Here is a 27,761-nt window from a genome sequence, read left to right as displayed (position 1 = left end):
TTTTCTCATTTCACTGTTGCTTAATTGTCCCTTACTTATTCTGTTTCAGGCAGCATTCCATTTTTATGCAGTATTTTTTTAGTAGTCTTTTGATAACAGTTCACATTAACTGAGAATACACAGTAAGTATTACACACTGTTGTACATCTGCATCAACTCGGTTTTAATGCTCAGGAAGTATATTCTAATATTATCCCTTATTTTTTCAGATGGGGTAATTGAGGTCAGTTAGCTCAGTAACATTGCCCCCAAATGTCACAGAATCAGGCATTTTGGCCCCAGAGTCTCTTCTCTATAGGCCCTCTCTCTTCTTTATCAATGATGCTTTAGTTGTGGGTTAAAAAAAAAAATGAGGTCCTTTTCACTGTCTGGTGGTGACTATGATCCTAGGAAGATCAGGAACTCTTTAAAAATTGCTTTTTTAAAAAAGATTTGTTTATTTTAGAGCAAGGATGCAGGGGAGAGGCAGAGGAAAAGAGAGAATCTCAAACAGACTCCCCAGTGAGCGCAAAGCCCAATGCGGGGCTCAATCCCACAACCCTGAGATCATGACCTGAGCTGAAATCAACAGTGGGAAGTTCAACCCACTGAGCCACTCAGGTACCCTACCCTACTGCCTTTTAACTAAGTCTAGGAGTGCAGGGTTAGGAGGTCTTGGATGAGATTCCAAAATAAAGGATTTAAGAAATCCCATACCTTATGTTAGGGCGAGAGCATGTGGTAAAGAATGTAGTAACATGGCTTTTTGCCAGAAGGGTGGTTGTAGGCGTTGACCCCAAGAATCATCCGGAACAGTTTTGCAGTAAAAAGAACAACTAGCCCTGCCTTCTTCGGGAGGAGGGATGAGCCTGATGCCTTTTGTTTGTGGAACACTTAGCCTAAAATGCTTTTTGATGCCAATAACATGATAAAGGTAATCTTTGATCACTGCCAGCCAGAATGCCCGGTGCACTTTGTATTCAGTACCCTCTCTATATAGGAATTGTCTGTCCTTTGGATGAGGTGCTTTTACTGCGCTTCATCTTTAAAAGGTCCCCGTAAGCTTCCTTTTCATTTCATGGCTCACATCTCACCATCAATTACCTGTCAAAAAGATTGGTTCATATTAAGCTTTAAAAGTGATACTGGCAGAGGTGGGAATAAAACCAGCTTCTGAATTGTCAGTTTTAGACTCCACAAAAGAGAGAAGGAAAAAGGGGCATTATTAACTGAAAAGTGTCTAGTTTTATGCATGGGTTAACTACAAACCAGGCAAGCTTCCCACAAGGAGGGAGGAATACTTACTACTGTGTCCTTGGAGTGTGGCTGGGATTCGAGCTTCGCGCTTGGCCTTTTTAATGATTAAAAGAAGCCCCATGCTGGGAGTGAAGATCTCTCATCCTTGGAAGTTAAGGTCGGTTTACCTTCATCGCTCCATGCCTGTTTTGCACTAGAGTATGTGAATCAGAAACATGTAGGTCTCCCTGTAGTCTCGCCTGGACCCCCTCCATGCACAGGTCCTTTCTAGAACTGCTCGGCATATGGTGAAGTGCCTACATCACACCTCAATACTGATAAATCAAAATAGCCTCAGGACAATATTGATTTCTCCTCAAGTGAGATAAAAAGCAAAACTCCAGGTGGGAGTTTGCCATCAATAAATATGGACCAATCTTTTAGGTGATGGAATTCTTTTAATGCCTGTTTAGTCTGAGTTCCTATCTTCAGCATGTTTCCTGTCTGAAAGGGTTCTAATACAGCTTTTTCACCTGTGTTGCCCCTTCTCTGGGGGAACCAAACGATTACAATTGCATCTCCACACACTGGCTTTAAGGACAGTCTTCGTGCAAGTGAAGAGGACGTTGTTTTAGTACAGTGCTAGCACTTTGGGTCTGAGCCAACCGGGGTTCTTCTAAACATGTGGTTCTCAACTATCTGCTGATGGGCTGCGTTGTATTTTTTTAGTTCTTGAATATCTGTCACAGTCAGTAGCCATTATTGTTCCTTTCCAGCAGTCTGCTGCTTAAGACATACTACATACATTTTCATAAAGTTAAGATTTTACAGCCAGTTCCCTACATTGGTAGTGCAGCTAAGTTTAGTAGGTTTTTTAGTAAATGCTTTTGGAATATTTTGTTTTCTTGAAAGTTTGCAGACTCTTGACTGCTGATGGTTACCAGAAAGAAAGGTCGGTGGGCACATGGGTGAAATAGGTGATCGGGATTAAAGGGTGTGCTTGCAATGAGCATCAGGTAATGTATGAAAGTCTGGAATCACTGTGTTGTACACCTGAAAAATATGACAAAGTTAACTAAGTGGAATTTAAATAAAAGCTTTAAAAAAAGAAAAGAAAGTGAGCTACCGCCATCCCTCTCTTCTAATTATCCATCTGCCCCTCCTGAGCATGCTCTTGTAGACACTGCTTTGTTGCGTTGCCGACAGCCACCACTGGAGAATCACGGTCCTGAAGTAGGATACACGTCTCAGACATGGTGCTGCTGTTATTTTTCTAGCTGAATTGATTCTTTTTTTCTTTCTTACTTTCTTTCTTTATTTGACATACAAAGATCAGAAGCAGGCAGAGAGGCAGACAGAGAGGGGGTGGGGAGGAAACAGGCTCCTTGCTGAGCAGAGAGCCTGATGTGGGGCTCCATCCCAGGACCCCAGGATCACGACCTGAGCTGAAGGCAGAGGCATTAACCCACTGAGCCACCCAGGCACCCCTGAATTGATTCTTCAGACAGGATTTAACACCCAGTCAGCAGCTAAACTCAGCAAAGGATTATCTTGCCATGTATATGGTTGTGATGAATTTCTAATTTGGGTTTCTGTGTGGACAAAGGAGAAGCAACTCTTTTATATGTAATTGTGACCTTGTCCTTTGGAAGTTTCTGGTGCACAGCTCTGCTCCAAAGTTTAGACCTAGTAAATTTTTAGTAAAAAAAAAAAAATTATTAAAAAAATTGTTTCTTAAGGGCTTTTGATTTGGGGAACTGTATTCATACATACATGTATAAACACATAGCGATACACCAGTCACTATGTTTTTAGGTGCAGTATTTAATTTTCATTAGAAAACCTATTACCGAGTTGGGCTAGTTCCATCCTGTGCAATTAGTACTGTCATGTTGCCCAATAAAATTACAGGTTGGACACCCACTTTTCAAAATACTGAGACATTAACCATATTTTGTGGTACAGTAATATAGACTCCTATCAGGTGGCAGCTTTCTATGGGAAATTTGGCATTCTGATCAGACACTGGGATAGATATCAAAAACCTGGATAGCTATACTTTCACATATTTCCATATTACATTAACTTGTGTTACTAATGTCCTGTACTTTAACTTCAGTCCACTTCCCTTTATTTGACGATGCTGCCTAGAGGCTTTGAAATAACAGTCTGGCTTTATGGAGTTCCTGATGGTCTACTCTGCATTGTTCCTTTAGGGGTGGCATTACATGCCAGCTTATGAGGGTCTTCTGGTTGCATTTCATCAGAATCCCTCAGTTCTATGCCAGTGCGATGAGGCTTTTAAAGAATTTGCTGCAAATTATTGCGCTTTCGTGTTGGCACCTGTGTTGCCCAGCACATTACAGTGCTCCACGTGTTTAACTGTTCATTGTTTATTTTTAGTTCAGTATTGCTATGTAGATTGGGTATATTCTAGTAGTAGTAACTATTCAGCTGTTACTGTTTAGTATTAACTATTTACCTTTGTCCCCTTAGTTGACTGCCTGGAATTTTGTCTGTTAGTAAAACATTAGGCATTAGGATCTGCCAACCATGGGTTGAGTGGTTCTGGAAGGACTGTTCTTTGTCGTGTTATGAAACCATAGGTCCGTGAGTTGAACCATAGGTCCGTGAGTTGTTAAACTGCCATAATTCACTTAATCAAAAAAATGTACCCAGAATTTTAGCATGGTGAGCCATCATTTGTTGAATAGACCATCTAAACCATGGTCACCAAGGTAATCAAATATATTTGGTAAGTCTTAGACTTTTTCCACATTAAGAAAGTTTTGGTATTTCACTGTCTTGTTTGGTTGAGAGCTGTCAGATTTTCCTGTCTGTTGCCAGAAATATATGTTGTCTAGTTGTTGACTCAGCAGTTCCTCTGTATTGTAGATATGGTCCTGCTAAGATTTTCTTACCACCTGTGTTCAAATGATGGAGTACCTTCTGGTTTTGAGGTTCTGTAGTGACTCTTTGTCAAGTGTTGCCTCTGCCACTTCACTACTAGATCGTTATTTAGCCCAGTTGAAATATGGGATCATCTTTTGACTTCGTGGTGTCACTGGAAAACTTATGTCTCCTAGTGGATGAAAATATTTCAATGACAGGGCTAATCTCTGTGTGGTATTCCTTTATCTCTAATCTTTACTTACATGTTTACATGTTATGCCTACACATACTGGGCAGTTTGATACTTTGACAAATACTTACCTGCATTCATGGCCAGGATACTGGTAACCACTATTTGGGGGCAACTTGTCAGTAGGGTTATAGCTAACAAGTGTCCTCTCAATTTTGTCATAGGATGAAATGGTTTAAAAGATTAAATGCTGGGGTACCTGGGTGGCTCAGTGAGTTAAGCCTCTGCCTTTGGCTTAGGTCATAATCTCAGGGTCCTGGGATCAAGCCCCGCATCAGGCTCTCTGCTTAGCAGAGAGCCTGCTTCCCCCTCTTCTCTTGGCCTGCCTCTTACCTATTGTGATCTCTCTGTCAAATAAATAAATAAAATCTTTTTTAAAAAAGATTACATGTCTATCTAAGCAACCCTGCTAATCAGTGTAACTCTGAATAAGGCAAATAACTTCTTTTAAAAAAACAATAGTAACTGTGATATAGTTCATATACTATGAAATTACTTTCTTACATTTCAGTGCCTTTTAATATATTCATAGAAATGTACAATCATCATTTCTGTACTACTGTAAAACATTTTTATCACCCCAGAAAGAAGCCCCATACCTATTAGCAGTAATTCCTCATTTTCCTCTTCTGCAATCCCTGCAACCGCTAATCTAACTTTTGTCCCTGTGGGTTGGTCTGTTCTAGACATTCATATGAATGGAATCCTACAATATGTGGCCTTTATGTCGACATCTTCTATCACATAGCATGTTTTGGTGGTTTACCCATATTGTATATGTTAGTATTTCATCTGTTTTTATGTTGAATAACATTCCACTTTATGGATTAACTTCATTTCTTCTCTTCATCTCTTGAAGGACATTTGGGTTTCCACCTTTTGACTTTCAACAAATAGTGGTATAAACATTTGTGTTCAAGTTTTCATGTGAACATCTTTTCATTTCCTTTGGTATACATACACTTAGCAGTGAGATAGCTTTGTAGTACGACAACTCTATTATAATATGAGTAATTTTGACAAACTTTATAAATTGACTGCACCATTTTACGGTATCACGAGCAATGTATGAGAATTTCAACTTATCCCCATTCTCACTTGTTACTTTTGGTCTTTCATAATAGCCCTCCCAGTGGATGTGAAGTATCTCACTGGTTTTTACTATTTCTGCATTGAGCAACTTTTTATGTGCTCATTGGCCATTTGTATTTCTTTGCAGAAATGTTTATTCAAATCCTTTGTTAGAATTGGGTTATTTGTCTTTTTTGTGGTTTTGTTGTGATAATTCTTTCTATACCTCAATAATAGACCCCTATTTGGTACTTTGATTTGCAAATATTTTTCCATTCTCTGTGTTGTCTTTTAACTTTCCTGTTTGCAGTATGTAAATTTTTAATATTGATGAAATCCATTTTATCTAGTTTTTGGTCACTTTTGATTTGGTGTCATAACAAAGAAACCATTATATTGAGGTCTGATCCATTTGGCATTTATTTTTATATATGCTGTGAGGTGTAAGTTCAACTTTATCCTTCCGCATGTTAGATATATAATTGTCCTACCACCATTTATTGAAAAGACTATCTTATTGAATTATCTTGATACCTATATTGAAAATCCATTGATTCTAAATTCAAGGGTTTATTTGGGGCCTGTGAGTTTTTTCATTTATCTCTATATCCTTATATCCAGATCACACAGTCTTTATTATTTTAGTTTTATAGTAAATTTTGAAATCTGGAAGTATGAATCCTCCCAGCTTGGTTCATGATTGTTGGACGCTGAGTTTCTATATGAATTTTAGGATCATTTTGTCAATGGCTATAAAAAGAGCTGGAATTTTGATGAACATCACATTTAACCTTAGATCACTTTGTGGAGTTTTGCCATGTTAACTGTTGTTCTCTTAGTCCATTAACATGGGATGTCTTTCCATTCATATAGTGTTTAATCTCCTTCAACATTGTAATTGTCAGAATAAGAAGTCTTATATTTCCATATAAAAATTATTCTAAATGTTCTGCATTTTCTGATATTAAAAATAGAATTGTTGTTTTGTTTTGTTCATTGCTAATGTATAAAGTAAAATTATTCTTAATTGATATTGTATGTTCTAAGCTTTCTGAACTCAATAGAGTTGCTTCTTTTTATTCTAATAGTTTTAATATTAGGTGGGGTATGGGGTTTTTTTAAATTGGTAGATTCCTTGAGATTTTTATGTATAAGCTTATATCCCCTACAAATACAGATCACTGTACTTCTTTCTTTCTAATCTCATTGGTTTTTATTTCTTTTTTCTGCCTAATTATTCTGGATAAAACCTCCTGTACATTATTGGCAGGAGCAGGCTTCGTTGTCTTAGTGAAAATACACTTGCTTTTTTCCATCAGTTAAAATGATAGCTGTACAGTTTTTGTAGATTCCGTTTGTCAAGTGTAGAAAATTCCCTTCTGTTCCTAGTTTGTTGAGGTTTTTGGTTTTTTAAATCATGAGTGGTTGTCATGAAATTTTCAAATGTTTTCTACATTTGTTGATATGATCATGAGGTTTCCTCTTTATTCTGTAAAAATAGTGTGTTAGATTCATTGATTTTCCAATACTAAGCCAACTTTGCTTTACTGAGGTAAATCTGACTTGGTCATGTATATAATCACTTTCATTTCTAGATTTAGTTTGCTCCTGTTATGTTGGACATTTTGGGGAAATCTATATTCAAAAGGTAGCTTGCTCTGTTTTCCTCATTTTATCTTTGTCTAGCTTTGTTATCAGGCTAATGTGGACCTCATAGAATGAGTTGGGAAGTGTCTCCTCGAATATTTTTTTTGGAACATTAAGCAAGGGATTGGTATTCTTTAAACGTTTCACCTATTACCATTAAAGTCATCTGTTCAAGGACTCTTTGGGACTTATATAGATTAATTACCATATGTATTTTTATAGGTCTATTCAGATTTTTCTTCTTGAGTCAGATTTGGTTGTGTCTTTTTATGTTTAATGTAATTAAACAGACTGCTCATGTAGGACTGATGTCTGTTCTTTTCCAGTTTGTTTCCGTGTGTCTAAGAATTTTTGTTTCTCTGTTCATTTATTACTGCCTTCTTTTGTGTACCATTTTAATTCCTTTGTTTCTTGTACTGTATTTTCTAATACTCTTTTCATGGTTGCTCTGATATTTCAGGGAACATCTTACTTAAAATAATTGTTTTCATATTAATATCAACTTAATTTCAATTGTGTACAAAATTTGCTCCACTATATCTTTGTTCCCTCCCCTCTTCTTTGTGCTGTTACTATTATGCAAATTACATCTGTATGTAATGTAAATACCTCAAGGTAATTTTCTAGTTACTTGTTTATGCTATTGTCTTCAAGTCAGAAATGAGCAAAAAATGTTACAAATAAAAATAGTTTTTTTTGTCTTTTAAATTTATTTATGCAGTTACTTTTACTCGTCCTCTTTATTTTTCATGTATATATGAGTTACTGTCTAGTGTCCCTTCTTTGCTGCCTTTAGGACGCTTTTGTACCCCTTGAGGGCGTGTCTGTTAGCACTGAATTCTTTTAACTTTTGTGTATCACGGAATGTCATTTCTCCTTCACTTCTCAAGGATAGTTTTGCTGGATACAGAATTCTCCATCAACGGTCTTTTTCCTTCAGTAGTTTGAATATAATCATCCCACTATTTTCTGGTCTCTGTGGTTTATGAAAACTTACTTAAGATCCATTACATATGATGAGTTGTTTTTCTCTTGCTGCATTCAAGATTCTGAAGTCACTTTGACAATTTGGTTATTATGAGTCTAGATTTGATTTGAATGTCTTTGAGTTTATCCTTCTTGGCATATACTGATCTTCTTGCATAATGTATAGATTAATACTTTTTCATCAGATTTGGCAAGTTTTGGCCATTATCTATTCACATATTCTTTGTGTGCTCTTCTCACTTTTGTTTGACTTCCATTATATTTGTCATGTTTACTGAGTAATTCTTTTTCATTGTTTTATAATAAATAAGAACATAAGGTTCTCTGTAGTACTGGCTGAATCTCATAAGTGGTGTTCTTGTTTAATTGTATGTTTAGTGTGTTTGATCAGGGGTGCCTGGGTGGCTCAGTAGGTTAAAGCCTCTGCCTTCAGCTCAGGTCATGATCTCAGGGTCCTGGGATCAAGCCCTTCATCCAGCTCTCTGCTCAGCAGGGAGCCTGCTTCCCCCCCAATCTCTCTGCCTGCCTCTCTGCTTACTTGTGATCTCTGTCTGTCAAATAAATAAATAAAATCTTTTAAAAAGTGTGTTTGATCATAATTTACATTATTTTAAAGATTTTATTTATTTATTTGACAGAGACAGAGAGCACATATTTTATAATATATAAAATATATTGTTTTATCACATTGTGATTAGTGTGGTTGCTATCCTTTTGTACATGCCTAGTTCTTAATAACTGTAGTACAGCAAGTCCCTCATTCTTTAAAAAAATGGCTTTATTTTTATGTACTTATTCTTCCAGGAGACCTTTAGAAACAACTTGTCAAGTCCTCACCATGAATACCATTGGAATTGCAGTTGGAATGGCATTGAATGCGTAGATTTAATTTTTGGAGAGCTATCGTCTTTATAATCTCCTCATACATGAATGTGGTATGTTTCTCCTCTTATTTAGGTTCTTTTTTTTTTAAAGATTCTATCCATTTATTTGACAGAAAGAGAGCCAGAGCACACAAGCAGGGGGAGTGGCAGGAAGAGAGGGAGTAGCAGGCTCCCCGCCAGGCAGGGAGCCTGATGTGAGGCTCAGTCCCAGGACTCCAGCATCATGACCCCAGCAGAAGGCAACTGCTTAACCAACTGAGCCACTCAGACTTGGGTGTATCTGTTCTAGATAATGTTATCTTCATTATTTTTCCTTAATTTCTGGAAGAAATAGATGTCCTAGGAACTGAGATTCTGTTCGAAAAGTACAGATGTCATCTGAATAGACTAGATTCTTCAGTATAAAAGATCATAACAAAATATATTTTTTATATGATGGTAACATTTCTTCCACGTGACCCTAGGAGTCTGCCTTATTTGTTTTGTATTAATTACAGAGATGATGTCTAATAATAGGGAAATTATGTAGTAAACCATTTGTTTTTAGTGCTGTCAGCATCCCTTTGATCCTCTTCTTTCCCATTTAGAAGTGCTTCCTCTATCCTGCAAGCTTCTGGGAACTCAGTGCCCATTGTGTACAGGATATTTACCCATTGAAGACCTTCATGCCCTCCAATATAAGGCTAACTGGGTTCTCACTACAGAAGTTTAGAATCAGAGAGGTAAGAGTCCTATTCCACTTGATGTTTTGTTTCAGTCTCTGAGAGGGAGCTAAAGAACATCCAGGATTCTCAGAGGGATTTGAACGTGGATCCTATGAGAAGCATCATAGGAATTAGAGCTGTTTAGATTGTGGGAGACAACACGTCCAAAGTAAATAGTTTGATAATCTATTTACAGATCTTTTGTAGAGTCAGGGATAGTTGGTTTTTGCTGCTTTTGAAGGCAGTTCTAATGAATGGATAAACAGATATAAGAACTGTCCAAAGATACAAATATTCTCGGAAGTGATACCTAATGGTCTCTGTGACCACTTGGAATGGAATTTGAAAATCTCCCTGCACTGTAATGAGAGGTTGGATTACATGCACTTAAAGGTCACATTTATTTCTGAGATTCTGACTATCTCAGTAAGGACAAATGAAACTGAGTACTTTCTGAGGCATCCCAGGGAGGTAGAATAAATTTGTTAAGGTAATTCACCTAATTAATGGCAGAGCATACTTCTCCAGTATATCTTAATCCACAATATATCTCCTCCAGTATATATTAATTTACAAGAGTAATTCCTTAAATTTGTATAGCACTTCATCATTTAGAAACCTATCACAAGCATGGTTTTATTTGACCCTCATAAAAATTGGGTGAATTTGGAGGAACAGATTTCATATGTTTATTTTATAAGTGGAAAAACATGGGTTTAGAAACTCTGAGTTTCTCTAGGGTAAGAGGGCTCTGGGAGACCATTCAATACAATCTCCATATTTTGCAGTTGAGGAAACTGAATACCAGAATTAAAAACCAGTGTATTTTGTAGGTATTCTTTGATTTGTTTTGGAGGGAGGAGAAGGTCAGGCTAAATGATTTCCTGGGGGTACAGAAGGGTTGTGTTGCTTTTATCCACCCTTTAGTATACACTTGATAAATGCCGACTCACCACATTAGATTAAATGGCATTTTAACAGGCATTGATCAGAGGCACTAAGGGTTTAAGGAGAAAACTTAAGGCTTTAGGGAGCAGGTTGTGCAAGATACTTTGGGTCATGAGATCCTTCTTGTGGTAGCCCTGAAAACATTTGAAGTGTTTTCTGCTCCGGGTTTAAGGGACACCTGGGAAGCAGGGCATGAGAGAATGGGTTATGTTGTTAGTTTGCGATCAGTCTGGTATGGATGGGAATGAAGCCTCAGCCCCTGCCACAATCCTGGGAGCCACTAGTCACTCGTGGGTGTATGACATAGGCTCAGCATGATGGCTCTCTTGAATATGGCATAGGTTGCAGATTTAGAACCTCAGAGATGGAGGGACCTTAAAAAACCTCATATCCAAACCAGCTGATTTCAGTTTGATCCTAATTTAGGTTCTTCTAAAATATACCCAACAAATGGCTTGTCTCTTCTTGGAAGACTTCTGTGCAGTATTGAGTGGAAATATATTTTTCTTCAGCTTCAACTTAATCAGCATATTTGTGTTGTACCCCAATTAAAAAATACTGCCTTATTGTTCTCTCTCCTGCACCTCTAGTTTCTTCTCTCTGCTGCCTTTTGAGCTGCGGCACTATGCTGGGAGATGGGACTATGGAGACGAATTTAGGCACAGTCCCTGCCCTCAGGTGTTCTCAGTCTAGTGAGAGGGTTCGACGTGTACACAGATAATTACAACAGTATGGTATGCTCTACAATGGAGGTATGTACAAGATACTATGGGGTTTAGAAGAGAAATCATTTGATTGAGTATAGAGATGCCAGAGGTTGGAGGAACTGATGCTTAAGTGGCTTAAAAGAAGTAACGCTAGACTAGGAAGAAGACAGGGAAGTACCTGTTAAACATAGGTGTGGACATTGGAGATAGAATGATGACATGGGGGAACTACAAGTAGTTCCTAAAATTCAGACGTGGGCTGACACTAGGTCCTTATGTAGTATTCACTGAAATATGGATTTCATTTTGAGTGTTTAAGTAGGAGATGCTTTTGATGGTCACTCTGGCAGTATTCTAGAGTATGTTCTGGAAGATACTCAGATCTGGACAGGGAGATTAGTTAGTAGGTAAGATGATAAATTACCTAAGGCCAGAAGGAGTGGGAGTGGAGGAATGGAGCTAACCTCTTAATGAGAGGCTGTACAAACATGGACATAAGAGAACATGGGAAAACTAATAGAGGGGGCAATTAAGGCTCTCAGACTTTGGCAAATGTGCAATCACCTATCTCCATCCCTGGCCTTTATGAGAAATCCTCTCATGTTTTCTGGAAGAGCATTGCTGCTGTTTTCTTTTGAAACAGGGCTTAACTGTACTGTTTTTTGCAAGTTTCTTTTTGGGATGGCAGCTGTGTATGAAATGTTGAGTCTCAGAAGGACGTCTGAACAGCTGCAGACCTCTCATAGGATTACTTAGTTCCTGATCCTTCTCACCAGTAGCAATTCTCCCTCACTGCCACCTGTCACCCAAAGTCAGAGTGAGGCTCTCATCTCTCAGACCCCCTGAGGGAAGAGACAGCGCTTATTGTTACTGTCTCAGTTCTGTTTTGCTTAGGGATTTTAGTGTTTATGCTTACCTCCCAGTAAAATACATTCAGTAATCAAAAATCTGTACATGCAGTATTCGTTTTCTCTTTTTCAAAGCAATAGGAACATGTCCTTTGGAAAATTCTCCACCCAGGGCTCAGAGGAGTGACCTTGGGAATTCAAGGAATGGATCTCTTTGACTAGAACAATTAACAGGAAATTATATTTAATTAGACCTTAGGTGTTTTCAGTGAACCCTGTGTAAGTAGCCATCCTAGAGGGTGGTAAGGGGAAGAAGGGATGGGAAAGGGAGCTCTGAGTAGGACAGCAAAGCAGAATAGTAAAAGTTTGGGCCTGGGGACTAAATAGCCTAGGCTCAGATCTGCTCTTACATTCACCGGTGTGGTGTCAAGCATGGTTTTTCACCTCTCTGGTACTTGACTTTCTCTTACGTAAAATAGGGGTAATAATCTTTTTTGCAATGATTTGGGGAGGGGGTGATCTCAATGATTTGTAAGGATTTATGGAATTGTTCGTGTAAATTGCTTGGAATGAGTCTGAAGTATGCGAAATACTGTATCAACTATAATTGCTGCTGCTGCTGCTGTTGACCGTGAAAAGGATTAAAAGAAGATAGTTAAGAAGAGGTGCTTATTATATTTTACATTGTCAATGAGACTCTTGGGGTTCGAGAAAGAAAGGATAACAAACTGATGTGAAGGTTTTCAATGGTGTGCTAGTATGAAGTCAATTCGTCAATTCTCTGCCTTCTTTTTTCTTCTCTGCCAAATAGGTTGGGAAGCCAGATGAAGTTTGTCCATGCCCTGATCACTAATCTATTGCCTTTGCTCTTATTTCCAAATAGAAACCTGTTGAAAAGTTGTGTTACATCTGAATAAAGGTTACTCTAAAAATGTAGAAAAAATGCTTTGGTGTTGGTCAAAACTGGACTTGAAACCTGACTCAACTGCTTACTAGCTGTGTGATCTAAGGCATGTTATTACTTAACCTCATTGAACCTCAGTTGCCTCATCTAATCATAATTAATTTGCAGGGTTTCTCTGAGGATATTTGTCAAGTGTATGTCATAAGCACTCTATAAATCATAGCTATCATTGTTAGTTCTTGGGATACTCACCATGTGACAGAGACAACAGCACGCCCTGGTGGCTGGGAGGACTGCATGGATCCATCCTCAACCTGGAGTTGTGCTCTTCTGAAGAAATCCTACTCGGATGGATATAATACAACCTGCTAAGTGTCCTAGCACTTATCAGGTTGTATTATCATTGTCCGTGTCTATGGCTCTCGTCTACCAGACTCTAAATTCCTTACAGGCAAGGACAGTGCCTTATTCATCTTTGTATTCGGTGCCTAATCCCGTGCACATTGTAGGCCTCATTAAATGTTTGTTGAATGAAAAACTGAATCATCAACAGACATTAATTGGGCGCCTGCTCTGTGATCTCCATGGGCTCAGCTTTTTCCCGCCAGTTGCCTACAACGTCCAAGCTGTCTTCAATATGCTTTCTCCTGAAGCTTACTCCTATCTTCTAATTCTTTTGCTGAGGACTTTTCTGTGTAGTGCAAGGAAAGCAAATATATTTACTTCATCTCAAGTACCATCTCCAACTGATTGAGAGTACCTGCCTTGATTGTGTTTATAAAAAGGATTCTGAAGCCAGGTCTCAGTTCAGTGTGAAAGAGCGTTATGACTAATCAGCAGTGTTTGCCAAGGGTGGGGGAGGGGGGCATAACAGCACAAGGGCCATATCTGTGTCTTATTTGATACTATGTTTTCCGTGAAATACTCTGTTTCTATGCCTGCATTTTAGTCTTGGCTACTTGCAGATGTTGCATGGCTGCCGCTGCCGCTGCCCCTACTACAGTTGCTGCTGGTTGCTCCCTGGGTAGGACCAAAGTGATCATTGATCAGAAACTTCATCCTCACAGTCTGGGGTTTGCTCCTGTGGCTGGTATTCACAGTTTCCCCTTTCAACTTTACCTCAGCTATCCCCTTACCTACCACACTGACAGGTAGGCTTCCCCTTTCCGTTCACCACCCAAAAGGCTCATATTTCTTTTCTTATTTCGTATGATTAATTGTACTTGTTCCATGAGAAGGCTTCTTTCTGTTAGAAGATGTGACAACTAGAATACAAGTTAAACGATTCCATCAGGGCACTACAGTGAGTCATATAAGCTTTCCCTTTACTGTGGGAGAAAATTGCAGGCTTTAGGGCAGGAAGAACTGAGAAGGGATGTGCGTTGTAGATGTGGGAGAGGAAGACGATAGCAGATGGAATAAGATCCTGGGAAACGATGTAGGTTGGGAGGGTGAAACCTGTGCCTCTAAAATAGGAATGGAGGGTTGATAGCCTTGGTTGAAAGGAGTTTACCTCCTCACTGGAGCGTAGGGATAGGAGTCAGGAAGAGTAGCTGAGAGGGTTGTTGAAGATTTGTAATTGCTGAGGTGAGTGATGGAGAGGAAGCTGACCCGGGACAGGATTATGGAGACAAACCAGAGTCTAAGGACTATTCGGGCCAAAAGGCTGGAGTGGGGCCTTTTGGTATGTTAAAGTGGGATACTGTCATATTAAATGATAGATGATACATTCAGTTAAAGTGAGAAGCCAGTTTGAAACATGATTAGAAACTCAGGAAATTATAAAGTGGTCTTAGGCCACTGTCACAAGTAAATTTGATTGCCTAGGACCAGCCTTCATTGACTGAGGAGTGGACAGCTAGCAAGAGAAGGGTTACACAGAAATGAATTTGGGAATCCAGGCTATGTGTGGAAGGCAGTTAGGTCAGAAGTGAGCTCAAAAGTCTGAATACAAAGAGGACTTGGTGTGATCAAGATGGGTGTGGAATAGTTGGAAAATTGCAATAATAGGACCTGTAATCAGAGAGTAGATTTTTAGAGATTTCAAAACTGGAGTGGTCAAGATACTTGTGAAACTGGGATGTCACATAGTCAGCTACATAAATACTGAAGTGAGCCAGGATTATAGCAGAAGCTGGACTGGGAACAAACACTGGGGGCCAGATAGAATAGGCTTTGGTGCCTGAGGCGTGGTTAGAACTTGGCTCATGGCAGCGGTGCAGGTGCAAAAGAGGAAAGGATGTGGCGGGATAGTAGTAGGAGCCGCAAAAGACTGGCAGGGATTATTAGAAGTTACCAAAAAAAAAATTTAATTTGCACGTTGCACTGTGGCTTGCAGAAGGCCCAGCTAAAACGATCCCCTCATTTACTGAGCTCCTGCTCTCTCCCTGGCACCTTGCTCTGTACTCTCCATTTACCCTCTTTGGGTCTATCACATACCAGGTGTGAGAATGAGCAGCGGTCCCAAGCAAGGACAGCTAGGGTAGCTGCTGGCCCTCAGAACTGATGGAATGCTGTGGCCACCTCAGCAGACTGGGCAGCTTGAAGTGGCATAAAAAGATTTCCTTAGGATCAGAATTTTCCCTTGACATTGACCTAACTTTATTACATGGTACAAGCTCGTGTTGGCTGTTCCATGATGTACTCTGGCTTCCAAGCCTCTGAGTTGGGGAGTATGCTGGTACTGTCCTTTAAAAAACAAAAACAGGCACAACACTTGAAAAAACACACATATTGATTAACTCTTAAATAAGACAGTCTGGTTATCTATTTGAGCTTTTAAGATAAAGGATAGATCAAAGAAAGCTCACATCGATGGGTGAATAACAAAACCACTTTGGAAAACCACTCTGAGGTTAGGATTGTCCAGTTTAGTGGACTTACTATAGAGAACCGCTGTGCTGTTGGGAAGGAGGGCTAGATATTGAGGCAGAAAATGTCCCTTAGGACCCAGAAGGTCAAGTTTAGGAGAAGAGAGTCTCTTTGTGAACCCTGTGACATTGCATGTAGTCATTTTTCTTCAGTTACAGTCTTCACATGAGTTATGAAATTTCAATGAAGGTTTAGAGCCACTGTGATAGAGAGACCAGGCCCTCAGACAGCCCATCCCCTCCTTTGGGGGCTGCTTTATATTTATTCCTCAGGAGGATCTGGTAGAAGACTTCGTGGGGGGAGAAGAAAAGGCAAGAAGCGGACAAGGACTACAGCCTGTCTTCATCTCAACTTCACAAAGCATGGTTCAGCAGAGGGATCATCCTCTTGAGACTCTCCAGACCACAGGTTGCTCCTTTCAGTTGCATGCTTAGCCCTCTCAGCTATTTTCTCTGTTCAGAAATTGTATTATATGTGTATATACGAACTATCACTTCCATAAAGAGTACTCCACATTCCCAGGGGGAAAAAATCCCTAAAATAAGGTGTAAGGCTTGCTCTGTTAGGTTTCCAATTGTCAGAAATTGCTGGATTCCCCAATGCTGGGGTATAGGCCACTAGAGAAGAGTTTGGGTTTCAACAGCAAAGGACCCCAGCATCATGGAAGGAAGGCAGTCAGCTGACTTGAAAGTAACCCCCATCCCTGCACTTCATATTATTACTACTTTTTCCTTCTGCTCCTTGTCTAAGATACCACTGGCGACAGCAAACCAAAGCCATACTCTCTTCTCCCACTGGCACTTTTCTGGCCTGCGTGAATGCTGTTAGAAGTCACTCTTTCATTAGCACGTCCTTCCCATTTCTTAAGACCCAGAGAGTCATGAATGCTAGAGTTGGGGTCGAATTTGCCCTACTTGGCCTCTGTGGTTGGGGAATACTAATGTTAATCAGCCTCATACCCACTCACTCCTGATTTCATGACAGATGCTAGAGAAGCTGTAGCCAAGGCTGGCAACCCTGTAGACCCCAGCCCCAGGATTTATTTGATGTCTCAGCTGGTTACAGAATACTGGTAGGAGGGCTTGCCTTAACCCAGCCCCCCTTCTGAGTTAGTCATCAGAAATCAGGACTAGTCTTAGGGTATATGTTACATAAGGACAGATGCCTCAGGGATTAATAGTAAACAAGATCAGGAGTCCAAGTTACCTTTTCTCTCTCTTGGGGATGGGTGGCATAGGGTAAGTGGAAAGTCTTGTGACTTTCAAATATATTCCCAGTGATTCCTCAGGATACCCTGGGTCACACCATCTGCTATCTTATCCCGGGTCTTGCCTTTCCTTCAGAGTTTTTCTAGTGCTTCTTGGCTCTCACTAACCACCTTTTATTCCCTGCCCAACCCTGTTGGGTTTCAGCAGGTGTTTTGTTTTGTTCTTTTCCTTTTCCCTTCCTCAGGCCACCTGTGACAGTTGTCACTTGGGGGGAGCCTTGTTGTGAATGAGTGAGTGAAGCCTCAGTGAGTGAGTGGAGTGGCACTCGTGTTTTTCTCTGAATATAAGGAGAGGGAAGGAGGCCATGAAATCCCATAATGGAGTAACAAAAATTTGACATTTTAGTAGATACTGGACCTAGAAGCCTATGTGAATGAAGGGAACAAACCTGAGAGATCTTGGATGTGACTGAATGAAGATAGGAGTGAACTCCTTATTACCCTTAGTAATGGAGGAAGAGGGGGAAAAGTGTGAGGGAGGTCATAAAATCCTTTATGTCCCCAGAGGATGCCCTGAAACCAGCTTCATAAACCCGTGACTTTTTAAGGTGGATTAAAGATGAGTTGTTGCACTGCACTACTTCTGTTGCTGTTTGTGTTGAGAGTTGCTGTTCCAAGCCGTTTTCTCAGGTACAGCTGCCTTTGTGGAGACTCCTCTTGACCCCTATTGAGAAACAGCCCAGAACAAGGTTTGCAACTTAGAACTCTCTGGATCAGTGACAGAGTTTTAAAGGGGTCGAGGACAGAGGAGGTAGCACAAGTAATACCAAATATCTCAGGTTTTTATATATATATATATAGGATGGATGGGATAGAGGTGGAGAGCACAATGGTTTTAGGCAACTCCTAACACCTGGTGAGGCATAAGGAAACAGTACACTGAGAGGTCAGCCCTTCAGCATATTATTTGTCAATCTCCAGAGCATGATAGAATATCTAAAAGTTGTAAAAGATTCTTTCCTAGAAGAGATTCAGAAGAGGGGAACTTCCCGTTATGTAATGTGGGTATTACAGCTTTTAAAGAGTTCCCTACATAGGTCATGGAGATTGTTACTCATATCAGCCTGTGGGTGACCAGGCGAGTATTAACTTCGAGGTTTCATGCCCTTAGATCCTGCCACTCTCTTGCTTTGACAGGTGTTCATCTGCAGAATGAGTCCAGTACTTGAAGAAGTAAGAGGACAACAGGCATCAGGGGACAACAGTGTGGTCTTCTAACTGAAGATGGCAACAGAAAAGATCATGGACTTGGCTGGTTTGGGGTGGGCTTATTTGCTGTTTCAGAATTTAAAAAATACTTTTTTTTTTTCTTGACAGTAAAAGTAACAGATGATCATTGTTGAAAAGGGTATAAATAAAAAAATCAAGAACACCTGTAATCATACAACCCAGAAAACAACTCATTTGTTTCCTTTTGCCCTTTTAAAAAAGAATCTCTGTAACACAGTTTTTCACATTCTTATTTTAATTTCAGTTAGTAAACCTACAGTGTTCTGTTCATTTCGGATGTACAATTTAAAAACAAAATTGACATCATATTGCATGTTTTCCATTTTTCTTCATTTGAAAATAACGTATTTCCATGTCATTACCATTCTTTGAAAACACAGTATTGGTACATGGTATTTCATAGGGATCTAACAAAATTTAGGTAGATAATTGAATGCTGCTGGACATTTTGCATATTACCAATTTTGCCTATAAAATGTAATAAACATTGTATGTTAATCACTGTACATTTCTAATTATTTCTTCCCAGTAAATTTCTGGAATTGGAATTACTGGGTTTGATGAGAGCATTATTAGGGCATCTGAAAGGTACTGTTGAATTGTCCTCAGTATAGTTGTAAAAATTCATTCCCGTCATTGGTGTATGTACGTGCACGTTTCTCCACACATTCATCAAAATATGGCCTTTCCTCTCTTTTTATAAATCTTTGCTCATTTAATAGGTAAATGTAAGAGATTTATTGATTGATTAATTTATATATTTAAGAGGGAGAGCATGTGCATGTGTTGGGGGAGGGGCAAGGGGAGAAGCAGTCTTCTTGCTCAGCAGGGAGCCGAATGCAGGGCTCGGGACCCTGGCATCATGACCTGGGCCAAAGGCAGACCCTTAACTGACTGAGCCACCTGGATGCCCCTGTTCTATGGGTTTTGACCTAAGGCAAAGCCAGGAGTCGAATGTTAACCTACTGTGCCATACAGGCACCCCTCCCTGTTCTTTAAGTTTTTAAATTCCAGTTAACTTACATTGTTCTATCAGTTTCAGGTGTGCAGTATAGTTATTCAACACCCATACAGCACCCCATGCTCATCACAGGTGCCCTCCTTCATTCCCATCACCTGTTTCACTCATCCCCCAACCCCCCTCCCCTTGAGTAACCATCAGATTGTTCTGTATAATTAGTCTGTTTCTTGCTTGTGTCTCTGTCTTGTGTGTCTCTGTCTGTGCCTCTGTCTCTGTCATTATTTTTTCCCTTGTTTCGTTTGTTAAGTTCCACATGTGAGTGCAATCCTCATATATTCTTCATACAAGTCCTTTGCCAGGTGTGTTATTTGGAAATGGGTTTTCAGAGTCTGTGGCCTGTCTTTCCATTAGCAATACTTTGCTCAGAGCAAAAGTGTTTAACAGTCTACCTTATCCAACATATGACAATGTAAGTTGGGATGGGTATAAATGGAGTTGAAGTGTAAGTGTTCTAAGCCACTTAAATTATCCAGGAGGTGTTTAATTGTAACAAATATTTATTGTAAAACTATGACTCTAAAGATAGATCTCAAAGATCTATCATGATTCTTACACTGTGTAATCCCCTTCCCTTAAATGTGGGCAGGACCTGTGTCTTCTAACCAACAGGGTATGGCAAAGTTGATGGGATGTTACTTCCATGAAAATGTTATGTAATATTGCATATACATTTAAAAATAGCCTCAGAATTTACAAAGCATTAATTGAAGTCCATGGAGAAATTGCAAATCTACCAAGTGAATGAAATAATTCAACACCTTTTTAGACTGAGAAATCACATATAGGGGTGGCTGAGTGCTGGCTCAGTCAGTTAGGTGTCTGACTTTGGCTCAGGTCCTGATTCCAGGGCTCTGGGATTGGGCTCCCCACTCAGCAGGAAAGCCTGCTTCCTCCTCTCCCTCTGCCTGCCATTTCTTCTGCTGTGCTCTCTCTGTCAAATAAATAAATAAAAACTTTAAAAATACATATTTTAAGGGGCGCCTGGGTGACTCCCATCATTAAGTGTCTGCCTTTGGCTCAGGTCATGATCCCAGGGTCCTGGGATTCAAGCCCAGATTGGGCTCCCTGCTCAGTGGGGAGCCTGCTTCTCCCTCTCCCATTCCTATCGCCCTCAACCCGCAAGAAGCCCCAGTTCAGATGTATCTTCTCTCTCTCTATTTCCGCAAGTCTACACACTTATATACGTTTACATGACCAATCAGCGAGCAGGGTACAGGAGGGAGTGAATCAGGCTGTGCACCTAAACAAACAACTTCGCTAGCGACCAATGCTGTTTACTTCCTCTTTGGGCGTTCCGCTTAGTCTCACGAGGCAATCCTAACCAGGCACCATCTTTTAATGGCGGAGGCCGCCCTGGCCAGGGGCCTGCCTCCGACATCTCCCCCTTTTTTCTTTTATGGCAGGGATCGTGCCTGTCTTAGGTTGTCAGTGGCGGGGAATATCCTTACCCGTCATCAGACGGCAGGTATCAATGATCTGCGTCCTGTCTTAGGTTGGTATATTTCCCCCACCAATCTTACTCGTCGTTGACTACCGATCCAGCATACTTAGCCACACTTGGGGGGATGTTCCAGCCTCGATGGCTAACAAGGCCTGCACCATGGCTTGCTGTTGCCTAGGTTGCTGTCGCCTCCAAATTTGCAGTTTCCTTACTAGTAGAATCAAGCCCACTATGAGGATTGTCATCAGACCAATTACGCTAGCCCATTGTTTCGTAAAGGTTAACACATCTTGCACTGTTTTGATTATCTCTGGGAGGGTTGCAAGCTCAACTCTGGTGTTATTTATCCTTGTTATGCCTAGTAGCAGGTGCTGAGTGTAGCTTTGGAATTCTGTGGACTAATTCCCCCACAAGTATTGGGAGAGCTGTCGGGAGACATTCTGTAAGTCACTCATATTAGTATAGGCTATGGGAGTTACACAAATTGCCGGGAAGGGTGCTATACATCCCAGTCCCAATAGGGCCCCCAATATGTCCACTTGTTCTTGAACCAAATCCACTCTCTCGTTGACTATCGCGATTCCTGCTTGCAGATGTGCATTGATCTGAGTCTGTGTTTGAAGGGCAGCTGCCGTTCCTTCTGCAAGGGTGTTCACAGCTTCCGCAGTGGGTATAGTTGTAGCAAGCGAGACTGCTGCTGCCATGGCAGCTGCTGTAGATATAGCCAATGCTGTCACAACAGCGGCTGTGATACCAAAATCTCTCTTCTTTCTGGATAGCACCACCGGTAACTTGTTCTCTGGAATAGAAACTGGGATAGGAACATGGGTAGGGATACGCATAATCACAGCCAGCTTGAAGGCCGTGACATTCCAGCACTGGGAAAGATAGCAATTCTTAGTGCAATTCAACATATCATTCAGCTCGCTAGCATTTGTTACGAGGAAAAGGAACGGTGGCGAGATGCAAATGGGAGTGGGCTGATAAGTAATATTATTGGGACAAGACACATTAACTGTTGTCTCAAAGGTACTAGAGTCATTTTGTTTATAAGAACAGTTGAGCATGGACACTGCTGAGATATCAGTACATGCTCCTAGCAAGTTACAGACCTGCCGTGCATCAAAGGAAGAGGAGGGATTGCCTTGCTTAGGATTTTGAAAGGAATAATTGTACCCTGAAAGGTATTATTTTTATAAGTAGGAAAGCGTGGAGTGAATGTAAAGCTATGCATTTCATTGATGTAAACTGAGCGCAAGGTACTCTGACATCCAGACCACTCCAGTGGCCATACCCTGTTATTGGTGCACCTGAGCAACTTAAAAGGTTGATATGGCCCCGAGGCATTAATAGATTTCACAGGGGCCAAACCCTGGATCACAGGTGGTCCCATTGAGGTATGTTTAGCAGCCTTCATCTAGGAACCATGGAGCCGCCTTTTCCACTGTATTCAAAAAGGCCCGAGCAGTTTTTGCTTTTAGTGGAGTTTCATTGGCTTTCAGCAGGTCTTTTAAAGACCCTTCCAACCGCACTTTAGATACTTCAGATCCCATTATGAACACACAGACAACAGACGCGGACGTTAAAGACACTAACACATTAACTTTTTACACACATATACTTCAGTCGACCTTTACTCCCCTCTTTACCACGGAATTCCCACTTTTGAACGTGGCCTTTACTCCCCGCTTTACCGCGGAATTCCCACTTTTGAACGTGGCTAATGTCCCCGCTTACCTGCGGACCTTTACTCCCCGCTTTCCTGTGGATTACCTTGCAAGATTCCTTTATTTAGTTCCCGGGTTTCGGCACCATTTATCGCCCTCGACCCGCAAGGACGACAAGAAGCCCCAGTTCAGATGTATCTTCTCTCTATTTCCCCAAGTCTACACACTTACATACGTTTACATGACCAATCAGCGAGCAGGGAACAGGAGGGAGCGAATCAGGCTGTGCACCTAAACGAACAACTTCACTAGCAACCAATGCTGTTTACTTCCTCTTTGGGCGTTCTGCTTAGTCTCACGAGGCAATCCTAACCTGGCAACTAGCCAGGCGCCATCTTTTAATGGCGGAGGCCACCCTGGCCAGGGGCCTGCCTCCGACACACTCCCCCTGCTTGTGTTCCCTCTCTTGATGTCTGTCAAATAAATAAATAATTCTTTAAAACTTTTAAAATAAATATATATATATGTATTTTTTTTAAAAAATCACATATACCAATCAACAGCATACAGAAGATTTAAACAACCCGACTCACCCAATGGAAATACTGTGCTTCTGCTTTGAAGAATTACAGAAATAATTCATCCAAAGCATTTGCAACAGGCACAAGAACTGGTTCTGCATTAGATCAGAAAGATTACTTACTAATTTAAAAAATTGGCATTATATGATTCATGCTGTCTTACCACACTGAAATTAAGTTATATATTAATAAAGGTAAATAAAACATCTACATATATTTCATAATTTAAAGCACATTTCTAAATACAGTACTTGGCTTTTTCTGATGGGATTATTTCACTTAGCATTATACTTTAGCTCCATCCATATTGCAAATGGCAACATTTCATTCTTTTTAATGGCTGAACAATATTCCATTGTGTATATATACCACTTTCGCTTATTCATCTCTGGATGGGCACTTGTTTCCATAAGCTTAGCTATTATAAATGCAATAAATGGGTGCACATACCTTTTGAATTAGTGTTTTCATTTGGGTAAATATCCAGTAGTGAGGGGCGCCTGGGTGGCTCAGTCAGTTAACCATCTGCCTTCGACTAAGGTCATGATCCCAGAGTCCTGGGATGGAGGCCCATGTTCGGTTCCCTGTTCAGTTGGGAGTCCCTGCTCTCCCTCTGCTTGTCTCCCTAGCTTGTGTGTGCACACACTCTCTTTTTCTCTCTGAAATAAAATCTTTTAAAAAAAATACATCCAGGGGCGCCTGGGTGGCTTGGTGGGTTAAAGCCTCTGCCTTCAGCTCAGGTCATGATCCCAGGGTCCTGTGATCAAGCCCTGAATTGGGCTCTCTGCTCAGCGGGGAGCCTGCTTCCTCCTCTCTCTCTCTGCCTGCTTCTCTGCCTACTTGTGATCTCTGCCTCTCAAATAAATAAACAAAATCTTTAAAATACATACACACACACACACATGCACACACACGCACACACAAACACATCCAGTAGTAGAATTACTGAATCATGTGGAAATTCTATTTTTAATTTTTTGAGGAACACCCAAACTTTTCCACAAAGGCTGCACCAGTTTGTTTTCCCATCAACAGTGCATAGGGTTATTTATATGGATCAAGTAAGAAATGAGGGACATCTTAAAATTTAATGATAATGAAAAAACATTAAAAACCTGTGAGATGGGGGGAGGAGTCAAGATGGCGGAGAAGTAGCAGGGTGAGATGACATCAGGTAGCGGGAGATCAGCTAGATAGTTTATCAGACCATTCTGAACACCTACAAATCCAACAGGAGATTGAAGAGAAGAAGAGCAGCAATTCTACAAACAGAAAATCAACCACTTTCTGAAAGGTAGGACCTGCGGAGAAGTGAATCCAAAGTGACAGGAAGCTCGACCTGGGTGGGGGGAGGGGCTGGCTCCCAGCAACTGGTAGAGCAACGGAGCACAGAATCAGAACTTCTAAAAGTCTGCTCCACTGAGGGACATCGCTCCAGAGGCTAAGCAGGGGTGGAGTCCACGCGGGGACAGCGTGGTCTCAGGTCCCGTGGGGTCACAGAAGGATCGGGAGTGCCTGTTGCAGAGCTCATGGGGAAGCCAGCTACAGAGACAGAGCTGAAGAGTGAGCTCTCAACTCGGGGTTACCTTAAACTGTCATCTGTGGCACAGTCAGACCACTGCTCTTTAAGCAGGGACCCCACAAGTGGCAGATTCAGAAAGAACCCCCTGGAAGAGCAGCACAGATCTGCTGGGTTTGGAGACTCCAGGTGGGGCTGTGTGCCAGAGATAGAGACGCTTGGTCACAGGCTGGGTGAGCTCGGAGGGCAGCCAGAGGTCAGGGAGATGGGAGGCGCTTTTCTCCGAGGGCACACTGAGAAGTGTGGCCACAGCTCTCAGCTACTCCGGGCCCAGATTGGGAGGCTGCCATTTTCATTCCTGTCCTCCAGAGCTCTACAGAAAGCAGAAAGCGTTCAGGGAACAAAAGCTCCCAAGAGCGAAACTGAGCAGATTACTTATCTGTAGCAAAGGTGGTGGAATTCCGCCTCAGGCAAAGACAGTTGAGAATCACTACAACAGGCCCCTCCCCCAGAAGATCAGCACGAAATCCAGTCAAGACCAAGTTCACTTATCAAGGAGAACAGTGGAATTCCAGAGGAGGAGAAAGCAAAGCATGGAATTCAAGGCTTTCTCCCCATGATTCTTTAGTCTTGCAAAGTTAATTTTTTTAACTTTATTTTTTCTTATTCTAATTTTTTTAACTTTTACTCTTTCCTCTTGTAACATATTTAACTAGTTTATCTTAACAATATGTTTCATTAAAAAAAAATCTTTCTGAACCTTCATTATTTTTTTTTAATTTTAAAATTTTTTATTTTTTATACACATATATTTTTATCCCCGGGGGTACAGGTCCATGAATCGCCAGGTCCACACACCCCAGAGCACTCACCATAGCACACACCCCCCCCATTGTCCATAACCCCACCCCCTTCTCCCAAGCCCCCTCCCCCCAGCAACCCTCAGTTTGTTTTGTGAGATTAAGTCACTTATGGTTTGTCTCCCTCCCAATCCCATCTTGTTTCATTGATTCTTCTCCTACCCACTTAAGCCCCCATGTTGCATCACCACTTCCTCATATCAGGGAGATCATATGATAGTTGTCTTTCTCCACTTGACTTATTTCACTAAGCATGATACGCTCTAGTTCCATCCATGTTGTCGCAAATGGCAAGATTTCATTTCTTTTGATGGCTGCATAGTATTCCATTGTGTATATATATACCACATCTTCTTTATCCACTCATCTGTTGATGGACATCTAGGTTCTTTCCATAGTTTGGCTATTGTGGACATTGCTGCTATAAACATTCGGGTGCACGTGCCCCTTTGGATCACTACGTTTGTATCTTTAGGGTAAATACCCAGTAGTGCAATTGCTGGGTCATAGGGCAGTTCTATTTTCAACATTTTGAGGAACCTCCATGCTGTTTTCCAGAGTGGTTGCACCAGCTTGCATTCCCACCAACAGTGTAGGAGGGTCCCCCTTTCTCCACATCCTCGCCAGCATCTGTCATTTCCTGACTTGTTTATTTTAGCCATTCTGACTGGTGTGAGATGATATCTCATTGTGGTTTTGATTTGTATTTCCCTGATGCCGAGTGATATGGAGCACTTTTTCATGTGTCTGTTGGCCATCTGGATGTCTTCTTTGCAGAAATGTCTGTTCATGTCCTCTGCCCATTTCTTGATTGGATTATTTGTTCTTTGGGTGTTGAGTTTGCTAAGTTCTCTATAGATTTTGGGCACTAGTCCTTTATCTGATATGTCGTTTGCAAATATCTTCTCCCATTCGGTCAGTTGTCTTTTGATTTTGTTAACTGTTTCCTTTGCTGTGCAAAAGCTTTTGATCTTGATGAAATCCCAGTAGTTCATTTTTGCCCTTGCTTCCCTTGCCTTTGGCGATGTTCCTAGGAAGATGTTGCTGCGGCTGAGGTCGAAGAGGTTGCTGCCTGTGTTCTCCTCAAGGATTTTGATGGATTCCTTTCTCACATTGAGGTCCTTCATCCATTTTGAGTCTATTTTTGTGTGAACCTTCATTATTATACTCATATTTTATCCTTCATTGTATCTAAGTTTATTTTTTGTATGCACATAGGGTTTTTTCTCCTAAAAAATTTTGGGATACAACTTCTTCTAATAGATCAAAATATACCTTAAATCTAACACAGGGTTTTGTTCTAGTCTCCAGCCTGAGCAAATTCTCTCCACTTTCTTTTATGTTCTTTTACCAACCAACTTATCAACTCCTTTTTTAGAATTTTTTTTTAATTTTCATCTCTATGGTCATCTTCCATCCCTTCATCGTGTTTACCCTTATTTTGTGTGTGTGTGTGTGTGTGTGTGTGTGTGTGTGTGTCTGTGTGTATTTTTTTTTCTTTAAAATTTTGGGAGGTAGTTTCTTCTAAGAGACCAAAATACTCCCAAAATTAAGTTGGGTAGCCCTGTTCTGCTCACCAGTCTAATATATATATATATTTTTTTTTAATTAAAATAATATTTTTGGGGGGCGCCTGGGTGGCTCAGTGGGTGAAAGCCTCTGCCTTCAGCTCAGGTCATGATCCCAGGGTCCTGGGATCAAGCCCCACATCGGACTGTCTGCTCAGCAGGTAGCCTGCTTTCTCCTCTCTCTCTGCCTGCTTCTCTGCCTACTTGTGAACTCTGTCTGTCAAATAAATAAATAAAAATCTTTAAAATATATATTTTTTAACTTCTTTTTGCCCCCTTTCTTCCTCCCACAATTTGGGGTCTCTTCTGATTTGGTTAACACACCTTTTCCTGGGGTCTATGCCACCCTTTTAGTATTTTATTCTCCTCTTCATATATTCTTATCTGAATAAAATGACAAGGTGGAAAAACTCACCACAAAAAAAAAAGAAAGAAAGAAAGAACAAGAGACAGTGCCGAAGGCTAGGGACCTAATCAATATGGACATTGGTAAAATGTCAGATCTAGAGTTCCGAATGATGATTCTCAAGGTGCAAGGTGGGCTCAAAAAAGGCATGCATAAATATCTATGCCCCTAACATGGGAGCAGCTAACTATATAACCCAATTAATAACAAAATCAAAGAAACACATCAATAATATGATAATAGTAGGGGACTTTAACACCCTCCTCACTGAAA

General features: G+C 40.7%; 1 long non-coding RNA gene across 8 annotated transcripts in view; it reads left to right on the top strand.

Moving 5' to 3' along the window:
- LOC116582169 overlaps positions 1-18,923 on the top strand; it is a 49,309-nt gene extending 30,386 nt beyond the window's left edge. For 5 of the 8 annotated variants that reach the window (XR_004282399.1, XR_004282402.1, XR_004282398.1 and 2 more), the window contains 3 exons: positions 8,867-8,997; positions 9,534-9,668; positions 11,189-18,923. This is a non-coding gene — a long non-coding RNA (uncharacterized LOC116582169). The remainder of the gene's footprint in view (positions 1-8,866; positions 8,998-9,533; positions 9,669-11,188) is intronic. The other 3 variants (XR_004282404.1, XR_004282405.1, XR_004282403.1) reach the window with 3 other exon arrangements.
- The last annotated feature ends 8,838 nt before the right edge of the window (positions 18,924-27,761 follow it).

The sequence above is a fragment of the Mustela erminea genome, chromosome X (assembly GCF_009829155.1).
Source record: "Mustela erminea isolate mMusErm1 chromosome X, mMusErm1.Pri, whole genome shotgun sequence".
NCBI classification, from domain to species: Eukaryota; Metazoa; Chordata; class Mammalia; order Carnivora; family Mustelidae; genus Mustela; species Mustela erminea.
This window is presented reverse-complemented; position numbering and strand designations above follow the sequence as displayed.